The sequence below is a fragment of the Callionymus lyra genome, chromosome 16 (assembly GCF_982586985.1).
Source record: "Callionymus lyra chromosome 16, fCalLyr1.hap1.1, whole genome shotgun sequence".
Classification (NCBI taxonomy): Eukaryota; Metazoa; Chordata; class Actinopteri; order Syngnathiformes; family Callionymidae; genus Callionymus; species Callionymus lyra.
The window spans coordinates 25,939,210-25,954,841 of NC_141833.1; positions in this window are offsets into that span (position 1 = coordinate 25,939,210).

The window sequence follows — 15,632 nt, forward strand, 5'->3', positions numbered from 1 at the left end:
TGCGGTTCTACTGCTGTATGAACGGGTGGTTCTACTGCTGTATGAACATGTGGTTCTACTGCTCTATGAACGTGCGGTTCTACTGCTGTATGAACGTGCGGTTCTACTGCTGTATGAATGTGCGTTTCTACTGCTGTATGAACGTGTGGTTCTACTGCTGTATGAACGTGTGGTTCTACTGCTGTATGAACGTGTGGTTCTACTGCTGTATGAATGTGCGGTTCTACTGCTGTATGAACGTGTGGTTCTACTGCTGTATGAATGTGCGGTTCTACTGCTGTATGAATGTGTGGTTCTACTGCTGTATGAACGTGTGGTTCTACTGCTGTATGAACGTGCGGTTCTACTGCTGTATGAACGTGCGGTTCTACTGCTGTATGAATGTGCGGTTCTACTGCTGTATGAATGTGCGGTTCTACTGCTGTATGAATGTGCGGTTCTACTGCTGTATGAACGTGTGGTTCTACTGCTGTCTGAAAGTGAGGTTCTACTGCTGTATGAACGCGTGGTCTTACTGCTGTACGAACGTGCGGTTCTACTGCTGTCTGAACGTGCGGTTCTACTGCTGTCTGAAAGTGAGGTTCTACTGCTGTATGAACGTGTGGTTCTACTGCTGTGCGAACGTGTGGTTCTACTACTGTTTAAAGATGTGGTTCTACTGCTGTGTGAACGTGTGGTTCTACTGCTGTATAAACGTGTGGTTCTACAGCTGTGCGAACGTGCGGTTCTAATGCTTTATTAATGTGCGGTTCTACTGCTGTATGAACGTGCGGTTCTACTGCTGTGCGAACGTGCGGTTCTACTGCTGTATGAACGTGCGGTTCTACTGCTGTATGAACGTGCGGTTCTACTGCTGTATGAACGTGTGGTTCTACTGCTGTATGAATGTGCGGTTCTACTGCTGTATGAACGTGCGGTTCTACTGCTGTATGAACGTGCGGTTCTACTGCTGTATGAACGTGCGGTTCTACTGCTGTATGAACGTGCGGTTCTACTGCTGTATGAACGTGTGGTTCTACTGCTGTATGAACGTGCGGTTCTACTGCTGTATGAACGTGTGGTTCTACTGCTGTATGAACGTGCGGTTCTACTGCTGTATGAACATGTGGTTCTACTGCTGTATGAACGTGCGGTTCTACTGCTGTATGAACGTGCGATTCTACTGCTGTATGAACGTGCGGTTCTACTGCTGTATGAACGTGTGGTTCTACTGCTGTACGAACGTGCGGTTCTACTGCTGTATGAACGTGCGGTTCTACTGCTGTATGAACGTGCGGTTCTACTGCTGTATGAATGTGCGGTTCTACTGCTGTATGAACGTGCGGTTCTACTGCTGTATGAACGTGCGGTTCTACTGCTGTATGAACGTGTGGTTCTACTGCTGTATGAATGTGCGGTTCTACTGCTGTATGAACGTGTGGTTCTACTGCTGTATGAATGTGCGGTTCTACTGCTGTATGAACGTGCGGTTCTACTGCTGTATGAACTTGCGGTTCTACTGCTGTATGAACGTGCGGTTCTACTGCTGTATGAACGTGTGGTTCTACTGCTGTATGAATGTGCGGTTCTACTGCTGTATGAACGTGTGGTTCTACTGCTGTATGAATGTGCGGTTCTACTGCTGTATGAACGTGCGGTTCTACTGCTGTATGAACGTGCGGTTCTACTGCTGTATGAATGTGCGGTTCTACTGCTGTATGAATGTGCGGTTCTACTGCTGTATGAACGTGCGGTTCTACTGCTGTATGAATGTGCGGTTCTACTGCTGTATGAATGTGCGGTTCTACTGCTCACAGAAGCTTGAGGTGAATCTTGTGAGAACCACAGCAGCGCAATTGTTTCAGTACAAATACTAATAAATAGTATTTTTGCAAACCTTCTTGAACCTACATGGACGTGTGTGTCGTTCCGTCTGGAAAACATGACATGAACCTGAGGACACTTCCTGCCCCCCCGCCCCCCGCGACTGAGGAATCGTGGCGTAACAAGCACCCGGAGCAGCTCGACTCCGAGGGGAGGCTGCAGGAGAGGCTGCACCATTTGGGATTCAGACATGTGCAGTCCTGCGGGGACGCATGAGCACGTGAGCTTCACTTGTAATTACATTTCTCTGCCCAAATATTTCCACACAGATGGTCTGAGGAGGAGTCAGCTGATGTTCTTCGACGTTCTCGTGATCACAACTTCTTCTTCACGCTGTGACCTCCCTGACCCCGGACTGTCTCGGCACTTCCTGTTCATCAATGAATTGTTGTTCATGAGCACAGCAGGGATTCAAACCAACAACCTTTTTTAATTCATCTACTGTGAAACTTTAATTTTTACTTCTTTCTACTCCTTTATTACAGTGTTTTCTTATGTTTTATGTTGTGTTTTCATTTCTTTATTTGGTTTGTAAAATTATATTTCATACATTTATTGAACAAATCATTTGAATCTTTTAAATATTTTCATTTGTTTGAACTCAATTTTTGTTAAACAATCATTTTTAAATAAAAATACTTTCCTCAAAGTGAACGAGTTGGTGATGAATATATAAATGTTTTAAACCTGTTTTTTGGAGGATTTTAGCCCCAAAATTGTTTGTTCAGTCAGAATTAAAATCAAATCAAATATTTGATTTTTCTCACTTTGACTCCGAACTTTCTCTTAACCTTGTTTTCTCAAAATAAAATCAAAATATCTCTTTAAATACTCGACAAACATCTGTTGAAGGTCAAACTGACCTTCATTATTTACTCATTTTATCTTAATTGTGTAGAAACAAACTCATCTGGAGAAAGATCCTGTCGTCAAGTGATGAGGTTGACAATTATTGAAGTAGAAATCAAATCCTAAAATGAAAATATTATTTAAAGGTTAAACGCAGAAATGTGTCAAATATGAAGATAATATTAAGTAAATAAAAATAAGTTATTAAATATCAGTTAAAATAAGGAAAAACAAACGTAATTCTGGTAAATAAAGAGAAACAAATAATAAATGGTGGTGATGTTAGTTTGAAACATCCACGAGCAGCGACTCTCGTCCGGCGTTGAACAAAGAGTTTGTGTTGAAAAGATAAATTGTGTGTTTGTCTGTCACGCTGGATTAAAAACACACAAATGAGTTTGATACGAGCTTCAGGCAGAACTAGTCGAGCCAGAGCCCGACGTGTCCGAGGACGAGTCAGGCTTCTGGGGAAACTCAACACGATGATAAATATTGATCGAAGAGCCGACAGCGAGAACGGCGTCCTGGACCCGAGTCCGACTTTGCTGCGCGTCAAGGTCGACCGTGTTGTGACAGACGAGTGTCGATCACATCTGGGGCTCTCCGATCGCGACCTCTGAGGCGGGGTCGCGCCAGGACTCCTGCCCTCCGGTCTTTTATTTTGAAAATCCTCCGGTCACGACGATGCTTCAGCGACTCGTTCGCTAAACGAAAGTGACCTTCAAGTCCGACTATCTTGGTCCTCAGTCGTGACCCCGAGGTCACGGAAGGAGGTTTAAATCGGGGTCGACGGGTTGCTAATGACTAGCAATGCTAGCAAGTATTAGCATTAGCTAACTTGAAATCTATACGGTCTTTAAACCAGAAATTATGCTTTTATTTATATTTATATTTGCACCAGAAACATTGAATCAGTTCTTTTTTGTCGAAACTTTTTGCAGAATTTGTCCAATTGTGTTTGTTTTATACGTGATTTTTTGTCACTGCATTCTGAAAAAAGTCAATTAAAAGATGTTGAAAAAAACAAAAGTATGGAATCATTGAAAGGACAGAGAAGGACAGAGAAGGACAGAAAAGGACAGAAAAGGACAGAAAAGAAACAGAAAAGGACAGAAAAAGAACAGAAAAGGGCAGAAAAAGAACAGAGAGGAACAGAGAAGGACAGAGAAGGACAGAACAAGACAGAAAAGAAACAGAGAAGGACAGAGAAGGACAGAAAAGGACAGAGAAGACAAATGAAAATGATATTTTTGATTGAAAGACTAGATTGCTGACTGAACCTCTCCTTCCTGCAGTGAGTTAGTGGAACTATCGATGGCTTTATACTAGACAAGTGTTAGATTGATCGTAAACATTTGATATTTTATAGAAAACTTTTTTGGATCACAAACAGAAGTGTAGACAAGAGTGGACTGTGTTCTCTGCCCCGCGAGGACAAAAACTATGAAAAAAAAGCTACAAAAGAGACAAATTCTTGTAGATCATTTGAACTTTATCTACATTTTCAAGATTGAACGATGTTTGTACATAAATGTACATCACAGGAGACTTTTATGACCTCATTACTTAATGGATATTATAAAGTAATGAGTGTAAAACATGATCATGACGAGAAGTTACTGCGTCTTGAAGAACATTCACTACATGACACCAGAGTTGATACTAGTTGATGTTTAATGACACCAGAGTTGATACTAGTTGATGTTTAATGACACCAGAGTCGATACTAGTTGATGTTTAATGACACCAGAGTTGATACTAGTTGATGTTTAATGACACCAGAGTTGATACTAGTTGATGTTTAATGACACCAGAGTTGATACTAGTTGATGTTTAATGACACCAGAGTTGATACTAGTTGATGCTTAATGACACCAGAGTTGATACTAGTTGATGCTTAATGACACCAGAGTTGATACTAGTTGATGTTTAATGACACCAGAGTTGATACTAGTTGATGTTTAATGACACCAGAGTTGATACTAGTTGATGTTTAATGACACCAGAGTTGATACTAATTGATGTTTAATGACACCAGAGTTGATACTAGTTGATGTTTAATGACACCAGAGTTGATACTAGTTGATGTTTAATGACACCAGAGTTGATACTAGTTGATGTTTAATGACACCAGAGTTGATACTAGTTGATGTTTAATGACACCAGAGTTGATACTAGTTGATGTTTAATGACACCAGAGTTGACACTAGTTGATGTTTAATGACACCAGAGTTGATACTAGTTGATGTTTAATGACACCAGAGTTGATACTAGTTGATGTTTAATGACACCAGAGTTGATACTAGTTGATGTTTAATGACACCAGAGTTGATACTAGTTGATGTTTAATGACACCAGAGTTGATACTAGTTGATGTTTAATGACACCAGAGTTGACACTAGTTGATGTTTAATGACACCAGAGTTGATACTAGTTGATGTTTAATGACACCAGAGTTGATACTAGTTGATGCTTAATGACACCAGAGTTGATACTAGTTGATGTTTAATGACACCAGAGTTGATACTAGTTGATGTTTAATGACACCAGAGTTGATACTAGTTGATGTTTAATGACACCAGAGTTGATACTAGTTGATGTTTAATGACACCAGAGTTGATACTAGTTGATGTTTAATGACACCAGAGTCGATACTAGTTGATGTTTAATGACACCAGAGTTGATACTAGTTGATGTTTAATGACACCAGAGTTGATACTAGTTGATGTTTAATGACACCAGAGTTGATACTAGTTGATGTTTAATGAGACCAGAGTCGATACTAGTTGATGTTTAATGACACCAGAGTCGATACTAGTTGATGTTTAATGACACCAGAGTTGATACTAGTTGATGTTTAATGACACCAGAGTTGATACTAGTTGATGTTTAATGACACCAGAGTTGATACTAGTTGATGTTTAATGACACCAGAGTTGATACTAGTTGATGTTTAATGACACCAGAGTTGATACTAGTTGATGATTAATGACACCAGAGTTGATACTAGTTGATGTTTAATGACACCAGAGTTGATACTAGTTGATGTTTAATGACACCAGAGTTGATACTAGTTGATGCTTAATGACACCAGAGTTGATACTAGTTGATGTTTAATGACACCAGAGTTGATACTAGTTGATGTTTAATGACACCAGAGTTGATACTAGTTGATGTTTAATGACACCAGAGTTGATACTAGTTGATGTTTAATGACACCAGAGTTGATACTAATTGATGCTTAATGACACCAGAGTTGATACTAGTTGATGTTTAATGACACCAGAGTTGATACTAGTTGATGTTTAATGACACCAGAGTTGATACTAGTTGATGTTTAATGACACCAGAGTTGATACTAGTTGATGTTTAATGACACCAGAGTTGATACTAGTTGATGTTTAATGAAACCAGAGTTGACACTAGTTGATGTTTAATGACACCAGAGTTGATACTAGTTGATGTTTAATGACACCAGAGTTGATACTAGTTGATGCTTAATGACACCAGAGTTGATACTAGTTGATGTTTAATGACACCAGAGTTGATACTAGTTGATGTTTAATGACACCAGAGTTGATACTAGTTGATGTTTAATGACACCAGAGTTGATACTAGTTGATGTTTAATGACACCAGAGTTGATACTAGTTGATGTTTAATGACACCAGAGTCGATACTAGTTGATGTTTAATGACACCAGAGTTGATACTAGTTGATGTTTAATGACACCAGAGTTGATACTAGTTGATGTTTAATGACACCAGAGTTGATACTAGTTGATGTTTAATGACACCAGAGTCGATACTAGTTGATGTTTAATGACACCAGAGTCGATACTAGTTGATGTTTAATGACACCAGAGTTGATACTAGTTGATGTTTAATGACACCAGAGTTGATACTAGTTGATGTTTAATGACACCAGAGTTGATACTAGTTGATGTTTAATGACACCAGAGTTGATACTAGTTGATGTTTAATGACACCAGAGTTGATACTAGTTGATGATTAATGACACCAGAGTTGATACTAGTTGATGTTTAATGACACCAGAGTTGATACTAGTTGATGTTTAATGACACCAGAGTTGATACTACTTGATGCTTAATGACACCAGAGTTGATACTAGTTGATGTTTAATGACACCAGAGTTGATACTAGTTGATGTTTAATGACACCAGAGTTGATACTAGTTGATGTTTAATGACACCAGAGTTGATACTAGTTGATGTTTAATGACACCAGAGTTGATACTAATTGATGCTTAATGACACCAGAGTTGATACTAGTTGATGTTTAATGACACCAGAGTTGATACTAGTTGATGTTTAATGACACCAGAGTTGATACTACTTGATGTTTAATGACACCAGAGTTGATACTAGTTGATGTTTAATGACACCAGAGTTGACACTAGTTGATGTTTAATGACACCAGAGTTGATACTAGTTGATGTTTAATGACACCAGAGTTGATACTAGTTGATGTTTAATGACACCAGAGTCGATACTAGTTGATGTTTAATGACACCAGAGTTGATACTAGTTGATGCTTAATGACACCAGAGTTGATACTAGTTGATGTTTAATGACACCAGAGTTGATACTAGTTGATGTTTAATGACACCAGAGTTGATACTAGTTGATGTTTAATGACACCAGAGTTGACACTAGTTGATGTTTAATGACACCAGAGTTGATACTAGTTGATGTTTAATGACACCAGAGTTGATACTAGTTGATGTTTAATGACACCAGAGTCGATACTAGTTGATGTTTAATGACACCAGAGTTGATACTAGTTGATGCTTAATGACACCAGAGTTGATACTAGTTGATGTTTAATGACACCAGAGTTGATACTAGTTGATGTTTAATGACACCAGAGTTGATACTAGTTGATGTTTAATGACACCAGAGTTGATACTAATTGATGTTTAATGACACCAGAGTTGATACTAGTTGATGTTTAATGACACCAGAGTTGATACTAGTTGATGTTTAATGACACCAGAGTTGATACTAGTTGATGTTTAATGACACCAGAGTTGATACTAGTTGATGCTTAATGACACCAGAGTTGATACTAGTTGATGCTTAATGACACCAGAGTTGATACTAGTTGATGTTTAATGACACCAGAGTTGATACTAGTTGATGTTTAATGACACCAGAGTTGATACTAGTTGATGTTTAATGACACCAGAGTTGATACTAGTTGATGTTTAATGACACCAGAGTTGATACTAGTTGATGTTTAATGACACCAGAGTTGATACTAGTTGATGTTTAATGACACCAGAGTTGATACTAGTTGATGTTTAATGACACCAGAGTTGATACTAGTTGATGTTGAATGACACCAGAGTTGATACTAGTTGATGTTTAATGACACCAGAGTTGATACTACTTGATGTTTAATGACACCAGAGTTGATACTAGTTGATGTTTAATGACACCAGAGTTGATACTAGTTGATGTTTAATGACACCAGAGTTGATACTAGTTGATGTTTAATGACACCAGAGTTGATACTAGTTGATGTTTAACGACACCAGAGTTGATACTAGTTGATGTTTAATGACACCAGAGTTGATACTAGTTGATGTTTAATGACACCAGAGTTGATACTAGTTGATGTTGAATGACACCAGAGTTGATACTAGTTGATGTTTAATGACACCAGAGTTGATACTACTTGATGTTTAATGACACCAGAGTTGATACTAGTTGATGTTTAATGACACCAGAGTCGATACTAGTTGATGTTTAATGACACCAGAGTTGATACTAGTTGATGTTTAATGACACCAGAGTTGATACTAATTGATGTTTAATGACACCAGAGTTGATACTAGTTGATGTTTAATGACACCAGAGTTGATACTAGTTGATGTTTAATGACACCAGAGTCGATACTAGTTGATGTTTAATGACACCAGAGTTGATACTAGTTGATGTTTAATGACACCAGAGTTGATACTAGTTGATGTTTAATGACACCAGAGTTGATACTAGTTGATGTTTAATGACACCAGAGTTGATACTAGTTGATGTTTAATGACACCAGAGTTGATACTAGTTGATGATTAATGACACCAGAGTTGATACTAGTTGATGTTTAATGACACCAGAGTTGATACTAGTTGATGTTTAATGACACCAGAGTTGATACTAGTTGATGTTTAATGACACCAGAGTTGATACTAGTTGATGTTTAATGACACCAGAGTTGATACTAGTTGATGTTTAATGACACCAGAGTCGATACTAGTTGATGTTTAATGACACCAGAGTTGATACTAGTTGATGTTTAATGACACCAGAGTCGATACTAGTTGATGTTTAATGACACCAGAGTTGATACTAGTTGATGTTTAATGACACCAGAGTTGATACTAGTTGATGTTTAATGACACCAGAGTTGACACTAGTCGATTGATAACTGAAATGCATTCAAGTGTCACGATCATCATGTGTTTCTAAGCAGCTCTCGGAGAAGAGTTGACAAACAGAGTCACCTCTAACAGGAAGCTGCGAGGGCCTCGACGTGATGCAACGTGGACGCGTCAAGATCCCGACAACTCTCCTTCACCAATGTCACCACAAGAGCCGAATCCCGGCGTATTCGCGGAGAGAAGGTTGACGCGAGCCGACTGGAGGCTCTGGCTTACGTAACGGAACGACCCTCCGCCATGTGAGCACCCTCCGAGAGAAGAGTGACACAAGGATGGCGAGCGAGCCGGCGCCCAGACGCCCGGCTGTCTCTCCCACCACTATCATTAAAGTGCTCCCACCAGGCCGGGGTCGGGGGGCGACCCGCAGGCCGGCTGAGAGTGGTGGCAGTCGAGTCTCATTTGTTCACTTTTCTCAGTTTCTCAGCCTCTCCTCCCCGGCGGCCGAGCGTGTCCAGCTCGTCTGAGCCGGACTCCACTGGAGCGACGAGATGAAGAGCCTCGCGGTGAGTGTCGACCACTTGTCTCCTCCTTCCTGGCAGAAGCAACTTGACGCTGCTGCTCATCACACCACACCAGCAACTTCATGGTGGTTTGAACGTCCGTGTCAGGCTCCAGCAAGTATTCAGAGCATGTTACAGGGTTTTAATCACATTATTGTTCATTAAGTTCATCAAGTTCTTGATGATGTTCTCTCGTTAAAAACGATGTTCATTCAGATCCTCTGGGATAATTAACTTTAAACTTTCTCCACGTTTGTCTGACTCCTTTTTCATATCTTATGCAGATTAAAATATATTTTCGTACTATCCTTTTACTAAAGAAATCATATTTTAATCATTTACTTGACACTCAGGGGAGCTTGATCTCTCCACCACAGCAGCTACTTCAGCTCAAGCAACTGTTTCAAACTGTCGATGTTCCACGAGCGGAAGGTTTCTGTCAACATTTGCTAGATCTTCTTCTTTGAATGTGTTCGGATCGAAACTATAATCAAACAATTTTCAACTAAAAACAAACAATTTTCAACTATAATCAAACAATTTTTAACTATAATCAAACAATTTTCAACTAAAAACAAACAATTTTCAACTATAATCAAACCATTTTCAACTATAATCAAACAATTTTCAACTAAAAACAAACAATTTTCAACTATAATCAAACAATTTTTAACTATAATCAAACCATTTTCAACTATAATCAAACAATTTTCAACTAAAAACAAACAATTTTCAACTATAATCAAACAATTTTCAACTGTAATCAAACAATTTTCAACGATTATCAAACAATTTTCAACTATAATCAAACAATTTTAACTAGAATCAGACAATTTTCAACTATAAACAAACTATTTTTAACAAGAATCAAACAATTTTCAACTAGAATCAAACAATTTTTAACTAGAATCAGACAATTTTCAACTATAATCAAACAATTTTCAACTATAATCAAACAATTTTCAACTATAATCAAACTATTTTCAACTATAATCCAACAATTTTCAACTATAATCCAACAATTTTCAACTATATTCAAACAATTTTCAACTACAATCAAACTATTTTCAACTGTAATCAAACAATTTTCAACTATAATCAAACAATTTTTAACTAGAATCAAACAATTTTCAACTAAAAACAAACAATTTTCAACTATAATCAAACAATTTTCAACTATAATCAAACAATTTTCAACTGTAATCAAACAATTTTCAACGATTATCAAACAATTTTCAACTATAATAAAACAATTTTAACTAGAATCAGACAATTTTCAACTATAATCAAACAATTTTCAACTATAATCCAACAATTTTCAACTATAATCAAACAATTTTCAACTACAATCAAACTATTTTCAACTATAATCCAACAATTTTCAACTATAATCAAACAATTTTCAACTATAATCAAACAATTTTCAACTATAATCCAACAATTTTCAACTATAATCCAACAATTTTCAACTATAATCAAACAATTTTCAACTACAATCAAACTATTTTCAACTGTAATCAAACAATTTTCAACAGCAAACGGGGTTGGCTTTGTTAACAACTGGAAAACCTTCTGGGGAAAACCTGGTCTGCTTAGGAGAGACTGATCCATCCCATAATGAGCATCTCTCTTGTCTAGCAGTGTTGACAGTTTTAGTGTAACGTGACTCAGAGCACAGATCAGAAGGCAGAACTGCAGTCTTCCACACTCTTCTTCTTCTCCCACAACAGCCACCCACCTCTAACCACATAGAGAGGGTCAATCTGACCCGCTTAATAAAACCAAGTAAAAATGTCAGTAGAAGAGCTATTAAAGATAATCTAATTCAAATAAATCTAAATCAAATAAATACTACCATTGTAGAGGAGAATTAAGTGTGGATTGTTGAATATCCATCCCTGTCCTCAAAAGCTGCACTAATTAATGAACTTATATCAGATAAAACCATTGACTTATTATTATTAACCGAAACTTGGCTGTCTATAGATGATTATCTTTAAATGAATCAACACCAGCCACACTAACTTTAACTCATGTCTTCAACCTTTACTAGACCACAATGTGATTTCAACTCTTTTGAAAGTATTATACTTAGCGTATCTAATACAACCTTGAGATCAGGTCACTTATCTTTGTTGGAGTCTATCGTCCCCCTGGACCTTATTCTGAATTTTTGTCTGAGTTCCCTGAGTTCTTGACCAGCTGGTGCTTAAATCAGATAAAGTGATTATTGTTGGTGACTTTAACATCCATGTTGATATAATAATAATAATAATAATATGGTCCATGATAGCTTAGCTAACAGGTTTAACTCTATCCTGGAGTCATTTGGTTTCTCTCAGTATGTACATGAACCGACTCACTGCTTTAAGCTCACATTAGATCTTGTCCTAGCATACGGACTTGAAATTAAAAATGTTATTGTCTCTCCTCAGAATTCAGTTCTTTCCGACCATCAATTAATAACCTTTGATTTGATCTTAAATGACCCGAGTCTACAGAGCAGGATCTCAAACGATGTCTGAAAGTGTCGTTACCAAGTTTATGGAAATAATTCCCTCAGTGTCAGTAAAACGCCTCAGTGAGTCAAGAAACTCTACCATAGTCACCCCGACATTGATAACTTTGTGGGCAGTTTTACAGACTCGTTGCACAATACGCTTGACTTAACTGAACCACTAACTAAAAAGACTGTTAACAGAAGTAGTCGTGCTCCCTGGTATACTCAGTAACACGTCAATTAAAACAGGATTCTAGACGACTAGAGAAGAAATGGTTCATCTAAACATAATGAATTCTACCAGGACTGGCAGGATAAGTTAAAAATATACAAGACATCTCTTCAGACAGCCAGAGCCAGATATTACTCATCACTTATAGAAGCAAATAAGAATAACCCCAAGTTCTTATTCAGTACTGAAGCCAGGCTGACACGGAGCCATCAGTCCATTGAGCAGTCCATCAGTCCATCGGTCCATCGGTCCATCGGTCCATCGGTCCATCAGTCCATCAGTCCATCAGTCCTACAGTCCATCGGTCCATCGGTCCATCAGTCCATCAGTCCATCAGTCCATCAGTCCATCAGTCCATCGGTCCATCGGTTCATCAGTCCATCAGTCCATCGGTTCATCAGTCCATCAGTCCATCAGTCCATCAGTCCATCAGTCCATCAGTCCATCCCTCCTCATCTCAGTAGCAGTGACTTTATGAACTTTTTTAATGAAAAAATTGTAACTATCAGAGGAAAGATTCAAGACCTCCTAGATTCATCTAATAAACCAGTGCAGCCTCACCGGACACAGACACTATGACTGATACATACTTTGACTCCTTTCTACCAGTGAGTCCTCGACTGCTGTCCCAGGTTGTTTCCTCCTCAAAGTCCACAACATGTCTTCTGGATCCTATTCCCACATGGCTACTTAAAGAACTGTTCCCCTTTCTTAGCACTTTCATACTTGACATTATTAACTTGTCAATAACATCCGGCTATGTGCCTCAGATTTTTAAAGTTGCAGTAATTAAACCTCTGCTTAAAAAACCCACTCTCGATCCAGAGGTCCTCACTAATTATAGGCCTATCTCTAATCTAGTATTCATTTCAAAACTTCTGGAGAAAGTGGTCACGAGTCAGCTCTGTGATTATCTCCAGGACAATGATCAATTTGAGGTGTTTCAGTCTGGTTTTAGGGAACACCACAGCACAGAGACCGCCCTGGTAAAAGTAAGTAACGACCTACTGATGGCCTCTGATCAGGGCCATGTTTCAGTTCTTGTTCTTCTAGATCTCAGTGCTGCATTTGACACTGTCGACACCAAATCCTTATACAGAGGCTAGAAAACCATTTAGGCATTCGTGGAACTGCTCTTAACTGGTTTAAATCTTACCTGTCGGATAGAACGCACTATGTACATGTCAACCACCTCTCATCGACACACACTAAGGTCAGCTATGGTGTCCCACAAGGTTCTGTTCTTGGTCCAATACTATTCACAATCTATATGCTCCCACTACGGGACTTGATTAGAAGACACTCTATACATTTTCACTGTTATACTGATGACACCCAACTTTACTTGTCCATGAAGCCAGATGAAATAATTCAGCTAACACAATTACAGTCCTGTATCACAGATATCAAGTCATGGATGACCAAAAACTTCCTCCTACTGAACTCGGAAAAGACTGAGGTTTTACTAGTTGGTCCGCAACATCTCAGACAATTATTAACTAATGATCTAGCTTTACAAAATGGACTTGCTCCTGCTACTAGCACCACTGTAAAGAATCTGGGTGTATGCTTTGACGAGGACTTATCATTTAACTCACACATAAAACAAATCTCACGGACTGCTTACTTCCACCTTCGTAACATTTCAAAAATTAGGCATTTCCTTCCTTTAGATGTTGCTGAGAAGCTCATCCATGCTTTTGTTACCTCCAGGCTGGACTATTGTAACTCTCTTCTGTCAGGCTGTTCTAAAAAGTCTCTCAGAACTCTTCAGCTCATTCAGAACTCTGCAGCTCGTGTCCTGACTAAGACTAAGAGGCGCGAACACATTTCCCCTGTACTGTCTTCCCTACATTGGCTTCCTGTAGAATTTAGAATACAATTTAAAATCCTTCTCCTAACCTATAAAGCCTTACATGGTCTAGCACCAACATACATTAAAGATTTAATCCAAACTTACCAACCCTCAAGGACCTTACGATCCCTAAACTCTGATCTACTAGTTATACCACAAATCTCTAAATGTAGATTCGGAGCCAGGGCCTTCAGTTTTCAAGCCCCTCTGCTGTGGAACAAACTACCGGCTTCAGTCCGGAGGGCAGACACCCTCTCTATGTTTAAAAATAATCTTAAAACCTTACTTTTCGATAAAGCCTATAATTAACTTGACTGTTTATCTCTAGCTGTCATAACTACCAAAACTGTTTATCTTAGCTGCTATATGCTGAGAATGCTGAAGGAGTTTTAGTTTTAGTTTTAGACACCGAGCTCTGTATATCCTTCTTTTCTCGCCGGGGCCGTTCTGGCTTGGCCGGTTCGGGTGTGGGGGTCCGGCGGGTGGGGCCTGTGGGTGCCTTGGGCCTGGTGGTGGTGACCGCTGGTGCCGCGATGGCCCCGTGTGCCGGCGGGGGGGTGGCCCGCTTCCGGGGGGTTTTTGATGGTGCGTGGGGGCTGGTGCTGGCGGGGGTGGCTGGGGTGGTGGATGGGGGGTTGCGCTGGGGGCGGTGCTGGGGCTGGGGGGTTGCTGGTCCCACCAACGGGGTCGGCCGGTGAACCGTTAGGGGTGGGGCTGGGGCTGGCCGGGTGTTCTGGATGACCTTCCGGCCCCGATGGCTTCACCTGGTCTGTGGTGGGGGGCCTGTCTTGGGGTGGGTGTCTGCTGCAGCCGTGGCTGTGGTCCTCTGCCCGCCCTGTGTGGCATGTGCCGTGGTCGGGGAGTTTGTCGCCCTTGGTCCTGGGGGTTCGTGGCCGGGTTGGTCGGTCTTTCGGGGGCTTCCCGATTCCCACAATGGGGGGACGGCGGAGGCATTGGGCGGACCCATGTTACCGTAGTGACCATGTACCGCCCATGCAAGTGCTGCTGTCCCCCTGGGTGCTGCATGGTGGGTGGGGGCGGGGGCTGGGGGTCAGTACGTGTGATGGGCGGGGCCTCGGCACCTTAGAGACCGTGGACTGCCCATGGAATACTGCTGGCCCCCCAAACTTCCCTCATGGGGGAGGTGGGCTGCGGCTGTTGGGGACGGTCTACAGTTCAAAGACTGGGAGCCGTTCCCGGACGGCTGCAGCCCCATTGCCCCCGCCCTGCCCGCACAACCGTGGCCCCCCTGTGACCCGGGGGACCTGGGCCGGTGCCTGGCCATTGCTCCCCCGGGCTCATGCGGTGGCACTGGACCCGGCTACTGGCCGTGTCCGCAGGGTATTGGGTGGGGCTCCGCCGCCGCTGCTGTGGT